This window comes from Lissotriton vulgaris, chromosome 2_1, assembly GCF_964263255.1.
Source record: "Lissotriton vulgaris chromosome 2_1, aLisVul1.2, whole genome shotgun sequence".
In the NCBI taxonomy this organism is placed as follows: Eukaryota; Metazoa; Chordata; class Amphibia; order Caudata; family Salamandridae; genus Lissotriton; species Lissotriton vulgaris.
Window position 1 is genome coordinate 2,117,817,927 of NC_141687.1, and position 13,681 is coordinate 2,117,831,607.

Below are 13,681 nucleotides of genomic sequence, written 5' to 3' on the forward strand. Positions count from 1 at the left end.
AACTATGGCAATGCCTCCAACCATTTTTAATCCTCTATCGAGTTTTATTAATTTATAGTTGTCCGGAATGGCTAGAGTGATGTCTGGAAGGTTGCAGGAATTCAAACATGTTTTTGTCAGGAACCAAATGTTCAGTGACTGAGAGGTGCTTACGTTCCATATCTCAGTTGTGTGCTTAGCTAATGACCTTACATTGTAAAGAAGGCTTTTTATGTCATTTTTGATTAGTGTGGGGCCGGGGTCGTTCTCCATAAAGTTCCTTAATTCAATGTTGTTTTGAAAATGGCAATTATAACAGGCCATCGGGCCCGGTAGGGTGTGCAGATAACAATTAGTCCTTAGGAGTTGTTGTGGTGCTCTGGCATTATTAGGGGCTCTCAATTTGTACAAGGTAACTGATGAGTGATAATAACAGTGGGTACTATTATATTTTTCCCTAGGAGAGCCAGGGATCCTGGCAACGTTCAGGCATGGATGGGCACAGACAGGCTTGCCTTTGGCGTGCCCGCTGTGTGTCTGGCCCAGCATAGGCTTTATGGCAGAGTGGACTGAAGCACTAGAGTTCTATCTGCAGTCCCGCCGGAAGTAGGTCCAAAAGCTTTCTCCGCACAATCAGCACACAGCTGCAGTGGACCGAAAAGCGATGGCTCAGTTGGTACAATGAGAGCAAAAAGACATTGCAGAGCAGTTTTTAAAAAACAGTAAGTACAAGAAATAAAAACAGTAAAAACAGTTTAAGAGCAGTGGAAGAATTCAATACTACATGGACAAATAATCATCTAGTAGCTAAGTATGACCTTACAAATAGTAACAATTACATACAAGCGAATCCTGATCTTAATCCGCTGCGTGTCCGGCCCAGCTTATGGATGCTAAGGATTGCTACGTATGCATGCAATTGCCGGCATTGGTTGATATCACCATATTCTGTCGATGTATAGAAATACTTGTAGTTTGTTAATGAGCTTATTCTACAGGAAAGGTTATTTCAGTACTATTAGTCAAATTTAACTTGGTTCTTTCTTTCTGAAGCACTTGAATTGACAGCCTGATGCAACAATGCTGAGATAATGGGACATTTCTTTAGACCTACCATGACACTGGACACAGCTTACGCACATAGGCACAATGGTAGATGCCTGGACACATAGTTTGCCACTTGCCTGTGGCTTTAAGTTCCTGCTTGTTCCCAACTGATCCAGTGTAACCACCCCGGCCCGGGTTTCCCCAACCTTTCTCACCATTCTTCCCGCCAACAGAAGCCCCCCGAACCAGAGGATCTACTTAATAAAGACCACACGTGACTGCGCAGTGGATGCATGCAGCGGGTGCACCAAAGACAAACCCATCTATGCCCGTCCGCACCAGGACCTCACCCAGCGCCAAGACCCCTGACCCTCCACCCCCCATGATACACCAACACCGTGCTCTACAGCCTTGACCGATGCTCCACGGTAGGAGCTTTCACCTGCACCCACTGTCACTTCACTTGCCACTACACACACACCAGCTCACTGACCAGCCCTACCCTGAACACATGCCAGACACCACGTAAACAAAACACCAACTTGCATGCGCCCTTCTCAACACACGCTCATTATGCAAGTGTTCCACTGAATTGTGGGACCTCAGCGCCACCCTTGCACCCAACATGGTCTTCCTCACTGAGACCTTGCTCAACCCCAAATCCGCCCCAGACATTGCCACAGTGATCTCAGAAAGATATAAAACACTCACCAGAATGTACCAACAAGTCAGGAGGAGGAACAGCCATCATCCACAAAGAGACCATACAGTGTACTAGCACCGCCGACAACACCACCACCCCCATGGGACATCTCAACTTTAAGCTCCACATGGACGATAAGACAACAATCAGAAGCACCCTTGCATACTGACCCCATGCCCATGCTCCAGCTACTGCAACACCCCTGCAGACTTCATTGAACCCCTAGCCTTAGACTTCAAGAACTACATCTCTCCTGGAGACCTAAATTTCCACATCGAGGACCTCAATGACAAAATGACTGCACAACAGCAAGGACACCTTCAACAGGGCAGCATTCAAAACTTCCCTCAATCTCTACCACCATCTGCTGAGAGCAACAAAGAAGACAGACATTGGCACACACATCGAAACCAGTGCCAACAGCACCAGGGAACTTTTCAAGATCGTTAAGTAATTCTCAAGCCCAGCTGCCAGCGAAAACAACATCACACCTTCACAGGAGCTGTGTGACAATCTCGCCCACTTCTTCCATGACATGATCTCAACCATATGCATACATTTTGAACCCTAACCCACACCTATGGACTTCCTTGACAGATACACCACCACCGTAAACAAAACAAACTACATACTGACCACCTGGATCATCTTCTCCACCCAGGACACCACCTTCATCATGAAATCTATCTACTCGGGAGCTCCCCCAAACGCATGTCCTTACCATATATTCAACCTCATAAACAAAAGAATCGTCTAGGAACTCACCACCCTACTCAACACCTCTATCACCACTGCAACATTTCTTGATGCCGGTAAACACTATGAAGTCAGGCCACTACTTAAAAAAGCCTCCGCCAACCCAGTAAACTCAGACACCACTGTCCAATCTCCCAGCTCCCATTCCCAGTGAAGGTACTGGAAAAGATAATCAACAATCAACTCATGAGACACCAGGATAATAACCAGCTACTCTATGCCTCGCAGCAATCACAGCACTGAAACCGCCCTGAGCGCAGCTACCATTGAAATCCGAACCCTCCTCGACTGAGGAGAAACAGCGGCTATGACCCTGCTCGACCTCTCAGCAGAATTCAATCACTGTATTTCACCATGCACTGATCAACACCACATCAGCTTCCAATGGGACATGCTCAGCTAGATCAACTCCTTCCTCACTGGAAAAAGCCAGAGGATCCACTTCCCACCTACCCACCTTTCACCTCCGAACCCAAGGAGATCACCTGCAGTGCCCCATAGGACTCATCCCTCAAAGCATATATTACCTTGCTGGCCAACATCGTCAGATCCCACGTTCTCAATATAATTTCCTATGCAGATAACAACCAACTTACTTACCGAGAACCCCACCACCACCAGAACCAACTTTTATAGATGCATGACAAACGTCGCTGAATAGATAAAGAACAACTGCCTGCAGCTGAACACAGACAAGCCAGAAGTACCGATCTTTGGCAACAGCAGCAACACATGAAACGACTCCTGGTGGCCATTAAATTTGGATAAACTATCCATAGGAAAAAGTACCCCTTGTCATACATTTTAAAGATATTACAAGTCACAAAGGGAGTTCTGTAACCATATGGAAGAATGGGACTGAACGCCAAGTTCCTTTATAAGGTCATAGAATTCCAAGGTGACCTGCAGTATCAGTATAATATATGGCTTTATTCCTTATACACATGATAGCACCATAACCCTTCCCACCAACTACTATCATCCTTGGTGTGGTGCTCTTTCATATGAAAGAGATAAGATGTTTGTAAACATGAAGAATAAAATTGCAATGTCTAGTGCAAAATTAAACACACCAAAAAAGCAATTATCTATTTGATGCAAAAAGTATTAGTCAGTTTAAAACAAGTTAGCTTAAAAAATGCTGTATCTCAGAGTGTGTAGAAACATGCAGAGAGATTCAGTGTTTTTTTATAATTACCTAAATAATTAAAACATAAACATGTTGTCATAAATATCTTATTTCTGCTAATTGCTGTTCATCTTGAAAAACAAAGCAGAAGATGTAAAAGTCACATTTTGATTTTATTTTTCGAAGTGCAGCTTTAAGCATACTCCCTGATCAGCCTTGTCCCTGGTTTGCTAGCTGGGGCAGCAGACAGTGTGACTTCAGTTCTCGTTTTTTTTAATATATATATCTTTATTAGAGTTTGTGGCAGACATTTACAATAATCAGTTAATCCGTTATTACAGTTAATTGGCTAAATCACTTCTTTATGATTACAAGTTGCCTTTAATAGGACAATTATAGCTTTTATGCAGGCATTGCAGTGTCCCATGTATTATATATGGAATAAAGTATCCCCCGTAGTACATTATACGGATATTACAAGTCACAGAGGATTTCTGTGCCCGTATAGAGTAACAAAGCACTCTGTTTCCATGTAAAAGTCAATTTTCTATCTGTTTACTCATATCACATCATCAATTCTAAAAGGCAACAGTAAGATTACTTTTAAGGACAGCCTTCTGCTAATTGCCAAAGACCACAAGTTAAACAGTATGCCTTTGATGGACTAGCCCATGTAAATATAAAGAATATTGTTCATTGCCTTTGAGTAAAGCAACGACTGAGCTATAGCAAATAACATGTCAAATCTAACCCATTATGCAATATGTGTATGTACATGCCAGGGAAAGGCGGAACGAATATTTAGCAAATTACTTGTATAGTGAGTGCTAGCAAATAAGAACATCATTCCAAAATATTTCGCCTCTAGCAGAGGGCTTTGTCTATCTCTCTTGTGGAACGTTGAGAATCCTTTTAGCTTGTGTAGGCGTCATTAGCATCTGCTCTCTGCATATGAGAGCTGGAGTGTGCCCTAGAGGTATGAAAACAGTATTGCACAGCAACCAGTAGGCAAAAAGCAGGTGTAAAACATTTCAGACTCAGCACAATGTGCCTTCTAAATTAGATGACCTGAGTGTGAAAGCCGTTATCGAATTTGGAATTAATTTCGAATCGTCTGTTAAAGGCAGAAATATTTGATATGTATCAAAAGGAAACCAACAATGTTTATTGATTGATATGTCATTTAATGTTTGATATTTAGTGGATACCTGCCACGGGCCATGTGGTTATTCTTGCTGATGATATAATGGTATGTTGTCTGGGGATGCAGAGCAAGGGTAAAACTGGAGCATAAGGGGCTACTGCATGTGTTAGGAAGAGAGTGCATTAATAACAGTGGTGTGCTACCCCCAACAACAGAGATTTAGGTGCATGTTAAAAAGATATGTTAATTTAATGTGGAGTGGTGTGGCTCACTGGTTAGAGGCGGCAGACCCGGGAGCAGAGGACGGCCCGGGACCAGGGTACAATTCCTGATGCAGGCAGGGTCTTGGACCAGGGTCTGTGGACTCGATAATTCTCACCTCGGTGCCTACTCTAACCAGAGATCACACTCAGCAACTCTGGGGGCATTAGCTTGCCTCATCTCCACAACGCCCCCCCACATACGTCGGGATGCCTGGTTTCAACTTGGAGATACCCAGTAGGGACCATCTCACAGGGAAAGCCAGGACGGGTTCCCCAGCGGTCTATTGCGCAGAGATATTCCTTCGGGAGTCTATTCTAGCGTGTTAGAAACCCGTAAATTAAATTATACATTACACCTCCCTACCTCTTTTTTGCTCTTTCTCTTTCTCTGTCCCAACTATTATACTATTGGAAAAATAACTATCTCCTTGTATTGTCAAGTCAGCCAGATCTGATTGTGCGTACTGTGCAGAGTCTTTTCTGACATGACTAGCTGTAGTGTTTTAGACTAATTCATGCATGCAAGAACTGTAGATGGCTAGCTACAGCACTATCAGGCTAAAAACACTCACAGGTTTAGGAACAAGTGTTACCTGGCATTTGCACGGAAAAGGAACACATGGTATGTTATGGGTGTTTTTATAGCATTCTGATCACCCGTGAGGGTATCCAAGCTCTTAGTAGCAGGTGTGTGAGGCCAGCCCTCTGGGCTTACTCAAAAAGCGAGGTCTACATCTCCTTGTGAATGTCAAGAAGAGAGGAGGCAACTTTGATGTGTTGTGGGAGGATTTTCCAGGCTTTATGGATTTAGGGGCCAGGTACGAGAAGGTGCAGCCCCCTGCTGTGTTGTTGTGTATGCGTGGGGTGTGTGCCAGTGAGAGACCAGCAGAGTATAGGTGTCTGGAAGGTTGGTTGAAGTAAGTGTGGCTGTTCACGCAGGCTGCCAGTGTTGTGGAGAGCTGTGTAGGTGTGGACGAAGAGTCTAAAATGTGCTTGTGCTTAATGGAGCTCACTCAGCTGTGGTGTGATGTGGGCTTGGCATTGGAGATGAGTACTTGTCAACTGCTGCGTCTTGGATTGTCTCCAGTCTTCTTGTGAGATGGTTGGTAAATGCTACCTACATGACTTTTCCATGGTCTAGTCTGCTGGTGAACAAGGCTGAGGTGATAATTTTCCTACTGTTGTCGGTAGCCACATGAAGATTTACTTCAGCATCTTTAGTGTGTTGAAACAGACTGATACCACTGTGTTGACTTGGGCGGTTTTTGTAACATGTATTTTGTATGATTTGTCATGCTTTTCACTGTGTTTAGCTCAATGCAAATTTGAGACCCATGGAATGTACAGGTTATGTATTCGATGGGAGCCAGGGGATGGCTTTTGCTGAGGCGGTTGGAGAACGAAGCAGGTGAGCGAGCCTCACATATGCAACGGAAGATTGAATAAAGCTTATAAATAGGCAACTTGCCTGTATTCCTATCGGTACACAGACAAAATATCGATTTTTAAATATCGATATACAAAAATATCGAAGTTTAAATATCGATGGGACAAAATATCGAAGGTAAGTAATATCGACAGTCTAAATATCGATATTAGTATGATATCAGTAATATCGAAGTTTTAAATATCGATGTCAATAATATCGAAATAAATAACTTCGATGTTACTAATATCAATTTTTAAATAAATTGAGTGTATATTATATTGTATTTATTATGTTTTATTATTTATTTTTAATGTAATTTAATTAAATATTGTCTTTTACTACTGTAGCGGGTTGTGGGTTTATAGGGGAATAGGGTGGGAAGTAATTTAATTATGTTAAATTAATTATTAATTAGTAGGAATTATTAAGTAATTAATTGAGAATTAATTTTTAATTAATTTTAATTAATTGATTAATTGATAAATATGTTCTGTAGCGGGTTATGGGTTTATAGGGGAATAGGGTGGGAAGTAATTTAATAATAATTAATTAATTAATATATGTTTGTACATATTTTAATTAATAATTAAATGGTAATTAATTTATATTAATTAGTTAATTATTAATATAATTTTGTACATATTTTTAATTATTAATTAGTTGGTAATTATTTAATATTAATTAGTTAATTACATTAATTATAGTAATTTTTTTATATATATTTTTTTGTTATTCTTAATTAATTAATTGGGAAAAATAATATTAATTATTAAATTAAATTAATTACAGCTAATGTGCTAATATATTTACTTTATTGTTATTGTTAATTAATAATTAATTGGTAATTAAATAATATTAATTAATTTTGGGTAAAGGAGTATTTTTAGGGTTCAGGGTCAGTTTTCAGTTTTTGGGTAAAGGGGTATTTTTAGGGTTCAGGGTCAGTTTTCAGTTCTTGGGTAAAGGGGTATTTTTAGGGTTCTGGGTCAGTTTTCAGTTTTTGGGTAAAGGGGTATTTTTAGGGTTCAGGGTCAGTTTTCAGTTTTTGGGTAAAGGGGTATGTTTAGGGTTCAGGGTCAGTTTTCAGTTCTTGGGTAAAGGGGTATTTTTAGGGTTCAGGGTCAGTTTTTAGTTTTTGGGTAAAGGGGTATTTTTAGGGTTCAGGGTCAGTTTTCAGTTTTTGGGTAAAGGGGTATTTTTAGGGATAAGGGTCAGTTTTCAGTTCTTGGGTAAAGGGGTATTTTTAGGGTTCAGGGTCAGTTTTCAGTTTTTGGGTAAAGGGGTATTTTTAGGGTTCAGGGTCAGTTTTCAGTTTTTGGGTAAAGGGGTATTTTTAGGGTTCAGGGTCAGTTTTGGGTTTTTGGGGTACAGGGATATTTTTAGGGTTCAGGGTCAGTTTTGGGTTTTTGGGGTACAGGCGTACAGGGTAAAACAAAAAAAAATACATTAAATCAATTTAATAACATTAAAAAAAAAAAAATTACATTAAATTATTAAGTGTTTTATTTATTTTAAATGTATTAGTTTTAATTTTGTTTTAATATTTTTATTTAATATTTGTAAAATTATATGTATTTTAAAATTATTTTTACATTATTATTAATACATTTAAAAAAACGATATTTTTAATTCCGATATTTTTGTACTACAATATTATTTTTTCGATATTTTTGTACTTACCTTTATGAAGATATGATTCCGATATTTTTGATGTCGATATTTTTGTGCCGATATTTTTGTATTTCGATATTCTGTCTGTCGATATTATGTCAGACATTCATTCCTATCACAGTGAGGGGTGAACTAACTTATTCAGCTGAACAGACAGTTTGAGTGACAGTTTTTTACAGAGTGACTTGTAAGTGTTTCTACTTGCACAATTCAAGGTGCCCATTAAGTGTTTCTTCATTAGGTTTATGAGCCTATCACGCTAATCGCGGACAGGCACAGCTTGCGTTTCTTGCCGCACAGCTTTGGCTACAGTTGTTTGAGTGCATAATGAAAAGCCAACGATCATCTGAGGATTGAGCGAGTTAAACCGCTTGGAGACATTGTACATGTGTAAGAGTGGGATGAGTGGTGCGTTCACGCTAACCCTGGTACCGGGCAGCCAAACGGGGAGAAACAACGGCATGTTTACAGTTTATGTCTACCTGCTGGTCACTTTCGCTACATGGCTGCTCTGATCATCACATCGTTATCGCAGAGGAGGTGTGCCATCCTTGAGGGATCAACTTTCTCCCTCACAACGAGCCGGTCATTCTCACCATATTCCAGGTGAGAGCTTGTCGGCACAGCTTCAAAAAGAAGAACGTATAATACTGACTATCAGTCACTCACCATTTAAGTGCTGATAGGCACAGCTTCTTTGAGGGCACATGTTCATGGTTCAGCGTGTTTTAACCTTTTTTTACCAATCTATCTTGAGCAAAGGAGTTAAGAGGTGTGATGTTGCGCTCTAGTCTTTTTGAGCGTGCGCCCAGTGCATGCTGGGAACGTGCGAGCGGCCATTTTAGATGCCGCGGCAAAAGCACTGAATGGCAGCATTCCCGGTGCTCGGGACTAATAAAGGTAAAAATAATCCAAACTGAAGCGTGTCAGCTGAATTCTTGAGGTGGCCGGACCTCTATAAGAGGTGAGGAGGAAGGAGGAGTCAAGAAGGTAGAGGACGTAGAGTAGGGAGAGCTATCATTGACATAGAAAGAGGGCTACTGTTTATCACAATAAGGAATAAAAGTAGTTTTATTTTTGAAATAGGACTACTTGAGTATTATTTACCAAATATTTATTTACAGCATGGCAAATAGTCAAATGGTTACACCTCCACCATAATTTTTATCAGAAAACAAGTCTCCTTCTAAAGAATGGGAAGAGTTGATTGCTATTTTTGAAAATTATATTGAAGAAATTGATGGTTTAAGGTTTCTAGCTTCTAGAAAGAAGGTGTTATTACTTAATTCCTTAGGTAGAAAAAGTCAGCATTTTTTTTAATTCTTACCAAAGGTAATAGAAGCTGGTGGTCAACCTATCAAGAATCCATATCTTGAAGCTGAGAACAGGTTGGGAAAGTATTATGGCAAACAAGTCAATATTGTAATGCAAAGACATGAATTTTATTCTTTACCCGAAAAAGGGAAGGAAACAATTGATCAAATGGTTATGGGATAAAGAGAATTGGCAGTCAAATATGACTTTGGAGGAGGGGTGGAGGCTGTCATAGACTGCAGCAGCATGGGAAGGGACAGGGACCTGAAACCGCCGCGACAAGGACGGATGGACCAATATGCAAAGGTCCTTGCCCCCCGCAGGAGGAGCGCCCAGGCGCCAGATCTGACACGGATACCCTTCTATAGGTGATCCAGGCGTCCAGGACAGCGCTAGAGGGTAATATCGGAGCAGTGGGGACGGAGGTGCCGCTCCTGCGGCAGGACCTCAAAAACCTGGCTGGTAGGGTCACTAAGGCGGAGACACGGCTGGGCATAGTAGAAGATTCAGTACACAACCTTCAAAAGGGTATGCGGGAGCTCCAATCTTCTCATAAGGACCTGCTATGGAGGGTGGATGGCGCGGAAAACAGGGCCCGACGTAATAACCTATGCTTTGTGGGCTTTAGAGAGGGAATCGAGGGCTCAAACATGCCAGACTTCCTGTACACATGGCTGCAGTCTACCTTTCCGGCGGACACGTTTTCCTCTTGTTTTGTCCTAGAAAGAGCCCATCGGGCATTGCTGGCCTGAACGCCCGTGGGGGCGCAGCCACGGCCAGTGATAGCCCACTTTCTGAACTTCCTAGGTAGGGATATGATACTTAGAGAAGCCCGGAAACGGGGGGACATAAGGCACGAAAATACCCGCATAATGATCTTCCCGGACTACAGTAGAGACGTGCAAAAGCAGAGACGTACTTTTGACTCCATGAAAGCTATGCTGCGGGAACAAAAAAGCCAATACATATTGCTTTTTCCAGCAAAGCTGAAGGTCCTCTTCTTGGGCAAAGCACACTTCTTTCAGATGCTGGAGGAGGCGTGGCAGTGGCAGTGGCTTGAAGGGCGCTCCCCAAGGCCGACTGGTAGCACAGACAGGCAAAGAGGCACCTGGTGGCGGGTCTCGCGGCTGACCCCTGGACTCACACTGCTCGCTCTGATCCCGGCAGCTGTGAAAGGATCGAGGAGTGAAAGGGCTCAAGGAGGAGAAGACGACACACCGGTGGATCACTGGAGTCAAGACTTTCGGCGAGCGCATGTGTGCTCCGCTCCTCCGGGCGACATCGGGCAGATGACAAAGTGGAAGGGGGCGCCGACAATGAAAGTGGCCAGTCGTCATTCGGAGGAGAGGAGGTGTTGGACCCCTCGATGCATCCCCTGGCGGCTGAGATACTGGCAATGGAACAAACAATGCGGACTGACACTGGGGCATCCCAGAATGAACCTCCAGACTCTAACTCATGAACAAGGGCCTGCGGGGCTGACCGCACTAGGAACTATTAAGCTGGAGCGATGAGCTGGGCACCTCTCCTTTCTATTTTCTCATTCTCTTCTTACTTTGCTGATATCTGCCTTTTTCCACACTTTTTTTCTTTTATTCCTGTCTTGAAGCTTACGACTACAATTTTCTCTGAACTTTGCCCTAATGGTATTGGGACACACACAGGAGTTGGAACTTGTAGTGTGAGTTGGACAAGGGAGGGCGACAGACCTCAGCCTGTCCTAGAGTCCACTTCCCATCACGTTGCTGGGAGGGAATCATGGGGGAGGGGGAGGTGGGGTGGGAGGATAGGAGGAGGGGGTCACACCTGTTTTCTGGTTGGGAAGGTTTTGGTGTTTGTTTTGGTTTATGTTCGGTTGGCACACAGATCACAGACTCACTCTGATAGGCACACATACCGCCTCGCCCACGCTGAGGATGCATTTGACCACCGATGGGACATGGCCTCCGTAGCTGCCCATGGGACACCTGAGGGTGGATTGGTGATGGGCTCATGCATGGTTCTCACGTGGAACGTGAATGGACTGGGGGACATAATTAAAAGAGGGCTGGTAACAACACATATTAAACTATTACACCCCGACGTGGTCTTCCTCCAGGAGACCCATTTAAAGGGAACAAAATGTGGTTTCCTGGTGAGAGGAGCTTACAAAGTACTGGCTCATGCTGGATATATGGCAGTGTTGGACTTGGCCCTCTTGGCAGGGTCATCCCTGAACTTTTTGCCTTCCTCTAATATTCTATCTGACTTGTTTTTGTTGATTTAATGACTCTGGGCACTTTACCACTGCTGCCCAGTGCTAAAGTGCATATGCTCTCCCTACTGAAAAGTGTATATCTGATTGGATTGCATGATTGGTTTATTTGGTTTACTGTCACACCCCAGTAAAGTGCACCAGGAGTGCCAGGGCTTGTAAATACAAATGATTCTGGTGTGTTTGCAGCAGGGGTTGTGCCACCCACAGAAGTGGCTTAGTAAAATGTGTCTAAGGTCTGCCATTGCAGAACCTGCGTGCAGTCTGATACTGTCATGCTAACTGCGCAAGTACACCTACTTGCCAGTCCCGAAACCTTTCCTAACTTCATATTAGTCACCCCTATGGTAGGCCCAAGGGCAGGGTGGATTGTAAGCATAAGGTAGGACATGCCCTGATGTGTGTGGCATGTCCTAATAGTGAATTACAGCCATTTTTGTTTTTCACTATTGTAAGGCCACCTACTCTCCATAGGCCAGAATGGGCTGCTGGAATTATTACTCTCTATAATCCCAACAGACTCAGTGAGCATGGTAGAAAGTCAAGTTTAGTATGCCTGGACTCAGAATAATAAAATGCTTCTTTTAGTAAAGTATCCTGTGTTTGCAAATACTACTTTTAGAAAGTTAGTATTTGCTTGCCTAACCATTTCAGCCCGCCTCTGCTCTGATGTGAATCTGCCGTCTTGTTTCTGTGTGTGACAGGGCTGGGGAATTCCAGGAGACAGGCTGGGGTTGACAGGTGGTGAATAGAGAGATTACACCAGGATGGGTGGGGGGAGTGCCCCTTGACTCTGAATAGGGCTATGCTCTGCCACCACAATGCTGGCACCGCCCCCTGGGGAGCGACTGATGACTCTGCCCTGCACCTGGTCCAGGAAGAGGGAAGACTGTCAACAGAGTGCTCCTAACTATACTTGTCATGACAATGCTGGCTCCACCTCCTGCGGAGCGTCTGATGTCCCTGCCCTGCACACTGAAAGAAGAAGCCAGGGCCTGAAAAACAAAGTGCTCAGAGACTGACTGGATTAGGCAAAGGCCCCCCTGGCCTGCAAGAACAAAAGAAATGGTGTATAAAAGTAGGAGTCCTGCTCCTAAGAAATAAGATCCTGCCTGAAGAGAAGGACCTGAGAAAGCTGCATGGAGGACTACTGTCTCTAATCCTGAGAGACTGGCCTGTGGTGGATGCCTTGCTGCAAGAAGGAGCGAGGAAGAAAAGACTGAAAGACTTTTTATTCACTTGTGCATCTTAAACAATCTCCAAGGGCTTGCTTGTGAACTTGCCCCCTGAACTGCACCCCAGGAACAGTGGGCGCTACCCCACCCTTGAAGAAGGAAGCTGCTGCTGGTGTATTTCCCCCTTCAGTGCTGACCCCGGAGATCTGAGTGCAACTGGGAATCTATCCCGCACTCTGAGAGCCTGTGAGCCCCATCCCCCGGATAAAGTGACCTCTAACCGACTGCGCCGCAACTAGCATCGTGAAGGACTGGCCTAAACACCGCGACCTGCTGCAACCTTGACCCGGAGCTCGCACCGCAAGAACGGACCGTCCAGTCCAAACAACGTGAGTCCCTGGCCCCCGAGCTGTAGAGCACACTGTGAGGACTGCCTGCACCTGAACTCGCCCTTCCAGGACAACGCCCTGCTGACAGCGCCTCGCCGCTGGATTGACCTCAAGCCAGTGCCCCCTCCCTCTTCAAACACGGAACGGACCGTGAGATCGAGAAACCCCAATGCACTGCTGCCCTTCGAGTGCGGGATCTATTGTGCCCTCGAGCCGTAGCTCGCAACGAAGGAGAAGCGCACCTCGACGTGGGATGCCCGATCTCCGCCTATGTTCATCCGCCCGACCCGAGACCAAAGGTACTGTACCCTGTAACCGGTGCGAGTCGCATCTAAGCCTACGGCTCGCACCACCCTTCGTGCCATCTAAAAGCCCCGAGCTGTGAGGGGTGCGAGTCTGACTGCCAACCAACGACTCGCCCGCCTCGC